Genomic DNA, 7041 nt, shown 5'->3' with positions numbered 1-7041 from the left:
ATTTTTGTTTCTAACCAATCACAAACGAGGAATTGTATTAGCCAACCAGGCTCAATGACTCACAAACGTTGCCGTGATGATAACCAATCAGCATCAAGGATACATAGGCTAATGGTCCTCTGTGCCATGTATCAAAAGCGACTTCTAGCAGTCGGCGAAATTATTGCATGTAAAAAAAACCCCTCAAGTACCTGCAATAATTTTATGAACTGCTAGAGGCCCTCATTGACACGTGTGATGAATTGGTATTATCGCGCCTGTGGATGCATCACAGCATCCAATTAACTGAAACGTGAGGGAGTACACTTTGTAAAAAAAAGGGTGCATGTTCGCCAGGGATGGAAAGATTCTTCTGGACAACTCAGGTATGAATTATTACACTTCTAGAAAGGGTGTGGTGGAAAAACTGGAAAGAAAAGTTTATGCGTTTTATTGATGTTTGTTTCATTTTTCGTTACTGAACATATTTTCCTTGATTTTGTTTTTGTTTAGTTCTAAGCGTCCAGAAAACACCTAGACGTGAATAAGGATCATATAGAAAATATTGCAACAACTAGTTCTATAATCGTTTGCGTTATTTTTACTTTAAACGCTAAGATTTACACCCAATCCTGCCTACATTTAACTATGCATACATGTATCTACATGATTCGCCTGGAGGATTACGTAACTACCTCGCATGACGTAATGCGGCACCTGGACTTAAGTATGCATATTTTTTAGCCTCGTTATCAGACGATATCCGTTGATTTGATTGGCCACCTTTTAATCGAATTAATGCTCAGCTAAGAACTGTCAAATGGCCATTTCATTGCATAACTTTTGACGCCAGAATAGTCCTTTTAGTCACAAATTGCGGACGTTTCGGATATATTCGGCTATACTTTGTAACTTTGTGATCTTATCGTTGATACTATGATATGGGAAGAATTGGATTTTCAGTTTAACAATCGTCGATAAAGAGAAATGAACACTCAAAGATCTAAGTACGCGAATGTAATATTTACACGTACGTCGAGTGCAATTTACTCTTGTTGTACCGAGTCATTATAGACGTATTCCTACAGGCATCTAAGTCGTCACCTACTAGCTAGAAAATGTTGTTATCGCAATCAAAAGATAAATGGGTCAAAGAAAGATCATTTATTGGAAAATTACTAACGTGTGTTTTCCTAAATTTATAAAGTTGAATGATGAAGATAGAAAAATTGAAAAATTCGAATTTGTACGATGAAAGTCATAATTAAATCATTGTATTTTTCAGGCCTGTATGTGTGATGATTGCCTATTGGCTTGTCGTAAATCTAATCGTAAACTTGATTATCGAATGCAAATTTTGATTATGATTTACAGGTGGCATGACACACGTGCGTGAAACACGCCTTTAGCTTTCCAAGATGGCGAGTGTACATGGACGGGAAGAACGAGCGGGTAACAATTACGCCCAGGAAGACGCGCCGTGCCCGCTTTGGTGGTAAGTTGTACTTTAAATTGTCTTAGATACTCTCCGGACTATTATAGATAAATCTCCTTTAAGTTAAATGAAGCAAAAAGACAGAATTTCGATAATAAGTTTCGGCAATTATCCCCACGTGTTAACGCTGCACTTAGTAAAGTAACCGATGGAGGCGCATTTGCGTGGTCGATAAAAAGCACTTTCATTTATTCAACTGTTTATTCAATTTTTTTCACCGTAACCACGAATTATTTAAACACGGGTCAATCAAATTTTATTCAATGAGGGTGAAATTAATGATCCTGAAATAGGAAAACGACACCTATCTTAAGAGGTACACTTTTTAAGTAATCCGCTGAGGGGCGCCTTTATGTGACCCCTGACCTGAACAGCTTTGCTTGAAACGTGGTTTGTTGTTGTCCTGTGTGTTTTGGTCAAATTCTATGCGTTTCAGTCTAAAAAAAAGTGTTCCGAGACCGATAGCATACAGGGGGGACACGATAGTACCGTTTGTGTAGAGGATGACATGGATAACGTGATAGATTTGTAAGGAGGGGAGACAGACGACCGGTAAGTTCGAGTGGGGAGGGGGGCGGTAACAGAGTTGTTTTATGTATCAAACACCGTATCCAGGGTAATTATATACGTCACACAGTGCTCAGGAAGGTAAATTTGCAGGTAGAAAAGACACCAAGAATCCACTATAGGCTTAAGGACTGTAAGAGAGGCGGTGTTTTGGTCTAGAACAGGTCATGATTTTTCTAATGAATGTTAATCAGTTGTTGAGCGGTAAATCCCAAACAGACTCTCCAACTTGACTTTGGTAAAATCTGAAATTTTGTATATTTGTCGTGAACACCTTAGACAAACTGACCTTACCTTAGACCTTAGATCTGATGACAGACCAAAAATGCTTCAGTTGGTATGGTACAGTAGGTATGTAAATACATGTTATTAGTTTTTTTTAACACAACTGAGATTATAATTTTTATTTGTGCCATGTCAACAAATTGATGACAGAGCCAACAATACTTGAATATGATCATTTGTATGCCTTCTTGCTGTTACTGAAGCTCCTTATATACTAGTAATATGTCCCAGATTCTGAATTGAAATATATCAAGGAGCTCCAAACCAAGAGAAATGTTTTCAGAGGTATAATGTAGTTTATGTAACTTTTAGTTGTTTTTTTGGGGGAACACAAATTGACAACCATGGGAAGAACAAAATTATGGCAGTGGCGTTGTGGTCCTGGGTCTGAATCATAGTAGGTCTGTAGACACGAAGGGGCATCTCGAAGTCCTTTGATGACTATATCAATGAGCAGCAGGATGACTCTTCTTTCATCAACCGATTTCTTCATTGAAAACTTGAAGTTGAAATCTGGGGAGGTCTATCTGGACCTCCGGACAGAGTGTTGTGAAGAGCCGTTTTTTCGTGTTCGCAGCTAGAGCACGGGGTTTCCTTTGTGTAATCGGCATGCAACTTTATACGCCATCTGCGGGCATGCCTGTATTGATGCACGAATGTGTAATTTTGCCGTTGCTGTTTTCGCGGTCAATGTAATATTTCATATGCACCCCTACAATTATGAGGCAAATTGGAATGGTCCAGAAAAACCCATAGCAATAGCAGCGGGGTGGGGCATCCTTCATGCAGACGTAACGGGGGGGGGGATACGAATCTTTAAGATGTTCGCAGCCAAAACACATTGTTCTCTACGTAGTATTTCTGTGTAATTTGGCATGTGGTGTGCCATTATGTCCGTGATGATGCACATCTTTTATGGTCATTATGTACAGTTTTTGTCGAGGTATCGCTGTAATTGTTTTAAAGTAAAGATATTAATATATATAATATAAAAAAATTAATATCATTATATATAAATTTAAGGTGTGTGTGTGCATTGCTAGTTTTTAATTTGAGAGAAATGTTCAACTTATAATGTATGTATGGTTAGGTGATGGCTGATGCAGAAGTGAGAACTTCTGTCCAAGGAGGTTTAACCTTCTTGTTCTGTCTGAACCTGACAAGACAGATTGGACGAATGATTTGAAGACCAAAGAGGAATATCAGGTGAGAAAAATCTGAAATCTGCATTTTACCTACAGTTAATTTGAGTTGAGACAAGTGTGTAACTTCTAATGTCTGTATATAGTTAGGTGATGACTGATACAGTAGTGAGGACTTATACTGTCTGAACCTGACAAGACTGATTGGACCAGAACAGATGATTTGATGACTCAACAGGAATATCAGGTGACAAAAATCCCAATTCTGCATTTAACCCACCATTTACTTGGTACTATTTGAGACAAGTACTAGTGTGTGTAACTTGTAATGTCTGCATAGTTAGGTGGCTGCCGACTGATACAGGAAGAATGACAAGAGAAGAATGGACCAAATGATTTGAAGACCAAAGGGGAGTATCAGGTGAGAAAAATCTGAATTCTGCATTTTACCTACAACTATTTGGCGTTACTTGAAGCAAGTGTATACTAGTAACTTCTAATGTCTGCATAGTTAGGTGCCTGCTGACTGATGCAGAAGTGAAGACTGTTGTCTGAACCTGACATTGGACCACATCAGATGATTTGAAGGTCCAAGAGGAATATCTATATAGGTGAGAAAAATCCCAATTATTCATTTTAGCTTAGCTATTTGGTCTTATTTGAGACAAGTGTCTAACTTCTAATGTTTGTATAGTTAGGTGTCTGCTGACTGATGCAGTAGTGAAGACTACGTACTGTCTGAACCTGACAAGACTGATTGGACCACATCAGATGATTTGAAGACTCAAGAGGAATATCAGGTGAGAAAAATTCCCACCATTTACTTGGTATCATTTGAGACAAGTGTGTAATGTTTATTGTCTGCATAGTTAGGTGGCTGCCGATTTATACAGGAGTGAAGACTACTGTCTGAACCTGACAAGAGAAGATTGGACCAGATGATGTAAAGACCGAAGAGGAATATCAGGTGAGAAAAATCTCAATTATGCATATTACCTACAACTATATGGTCTTATTTGAGACAAGTGTGTAACTTCTAATGTCTGTATAGTAATGTCTATGACTGATGCTGTGGTGAGGACTTATACTGAACCTGACAAGACAGATTGGACCAGACCAGATGATTTGAAGACCAAAGAGGAATTTCTGTTAGGTGAGAAAAAAATCCCAATCCTGCATTTTAACTACAGCTATTTGATGTTATTTGAGACAAGTGTGTAACTTCTAATGTTTGTATAGCTAGGTGGCTGCTGACTGATGCAGTAGTGGTGAATTCTTCATAAACCTGACAAGAGAAGATTGGACCAGACCAGGTGATTTGAAGACCGACGATGACTCTCAGGTGAGAAAAATCTGAATTTTGCATTCAACCTACTATTTACTTTGTTATTTGAGACAAGTACAGTCAAACCTGTACTAGCGGTCACCTTTGTATAGTGGTCACTCGGCCATAGCGGTCAGTTTTTGCCGGTCCCTTGAATTTTTCTCATTGACGTAAGCATTAAGAATCGTGTCTATAGCGGTCACTGTTCAACGCGGTCAGCGGTCACCCCATTCCGGTCCCGCCGGCATGTCAACACCGCCGATAGCGGTCGCGGCTGGCCGTAACCCGCTAAGCACCACGGCCGTAACACCACCCCACCTCGGGCTACGATCGTTATTATGATCGTTATGAGCCTTGTGATAATTTTCCGATCGCTACATTACTAAAATGTGAACTGAAAATTAAACTCCATATGTGTATGAAATAAAGGAAAACTGGCTTTTGACACAAAGTATCTGCGGTCGCGGGTGTCTTTGATATCTGCGTTTTCCCCAACACCAGTGCCGTGCGTGCCGCATGGAGCTTTCAATGGACTCGGCCGCTCGGCGAAGATTACGGCAATTATCTTTACAAAAAAACTTAAGAATATCCATATTTGGTTTCTCCATTCCTTGAAATGCGTAGATATGTGCATAGCTTCCGTTTTTCATGGGCATAATTAAAGAAATTTGGTTCGTAAATGCGTTTCGTATTTTTCCAAGATGGCGCATGTTATCTGCAGATGGAGGTCAATTGGGGTCATCGGAAGACTCCACTGTTATGGAGGTAGATACACCGAGTTGTATTTAACTTCATTAGCGTCAAATGATGTAATTACATTATGAAAACATTTGAAATACATTACTACAAGTAATTCCTGATGTAAATTTAACACTGTAGTGGATATTTTAGAAAAGATATAAGTCTGAAAGGAGAAAATTTTCTGTTGACTACCACATTGGCATAATGGTAGAGGCAGACAACCCACGCGGGGAGAAACCCAAGCCGTAAACAAAGGAGAGTTTTCGCTAAGTTTTCATGTTCAAAAACGACCAAAAACGGAAAGTAACTGGCAACTGACGAACAATTATTTTGCTGTTAACTAAATAGACAGCATCTTGGTACAAAATAACTTATTTACGTGGTTGGAATTCGCTGTGGCGTATGTCGGTCGCACGAAGCAAGTGTTCACCAAAGAACAAAAACATGGCGATGTTGTTCTCTTCCACTTTTCGACTAACAACAACAACAACTACTAGTAACGTGGCGATTGCGGAGAAACGATGGCGAAAGCAGAAAGACGGACGCCGAACTTATTCCAAAAGGTGGAAGTGATCCGACTGGCAGAGAGAGTGAGCTTGAAGAAATCGTCGAAAGCTGAGCTTAGATTAAATGATTTTGCAGTCGATAGAAATTTGTTTGGAGTTGAAAGTTTGTTGCTTGATTCGCTTTCTTTTCTTTAGCCACATGTAGTACTAGTATGTACACAAGAACAGTACTGTAAATGACAACCAGTGATTTTGTATGTTTTAATATAAATGGTTTCATTGTCCCAGAATAGATGAACTGAATATGTTGAGTGTATGTATCTTTGCAATATTTCTGTATTTCTTTTTTTTTTCAAGCAAGTACAAAATAAAGTACAACTAAAGCAAAAGAACAACAAATTATTGAACTAAGACATGTACATATAAAAGGGGTTTACCTTTGCAAATGTATGTATTCATATGTTTCAGAATAAAGACATCACTGTTGGTACTCAAAGCATGTGTCCCTTTTTTTGGGGGGGGGGGTCAACTAACCGGCTGTTTCTCTATAGTGGTCACCTGGCCATAGTGGTCAAATTTGGCCAGTCCCTTGAGTGACCACTATAGGCAGGTTTGACTGTACTTGCCCGAGGGCTAATTGCAGTTACAAACAACATACATATTTAGGGCTTAGAAACCTGATTTATCAAAGCCAATATTCTAGTCAGTTTTCTACATAGTGAGTTGAAACTACACTATCCCATTTTATATTGACCCTAATGGATAAAAAAATTCCCGACCTTGTGACGGAAAATGGTTACTAGAAGGGCCTTGGGCTGATTTTTAGGGTACCTCCCAGAAAATAAAGGACCCATCTTGGTGTTGTCTCTGCAGTTTAAATGCCCAAAGTATAAAACACTGACTCAAATGTGCTAATGTAAAGCAGTATGTGTGCATATCACAAAGATTGCCTTATTCAGAAATATACCAGTTTTGCTGCCCTGAAATCGCATTGGATTTTTT

Source organism: Branchiostoma belcheri, unplaced genomic scaffold, assembly GCF_001625305.1.
Source record: "Branchiostoma belcheri isolate BF01 breed outbred unplaced genomic scaffold, Haploidv18h27 scaffold3, whole genome shotgun sequence".
In the NCBI taxonomy this organism is placed as follows: Eukaryota; Metazoa; Chordata; class Leptocardii; order Amphioxiformes; family Branchiostomatidae; genus Branchiostoma; species Branchiostoma belcheri.
The sequence above is the reverse complement of the archived record's forward strand: the minus strand, read 5'-3'. Positions refer to the sequence as shown.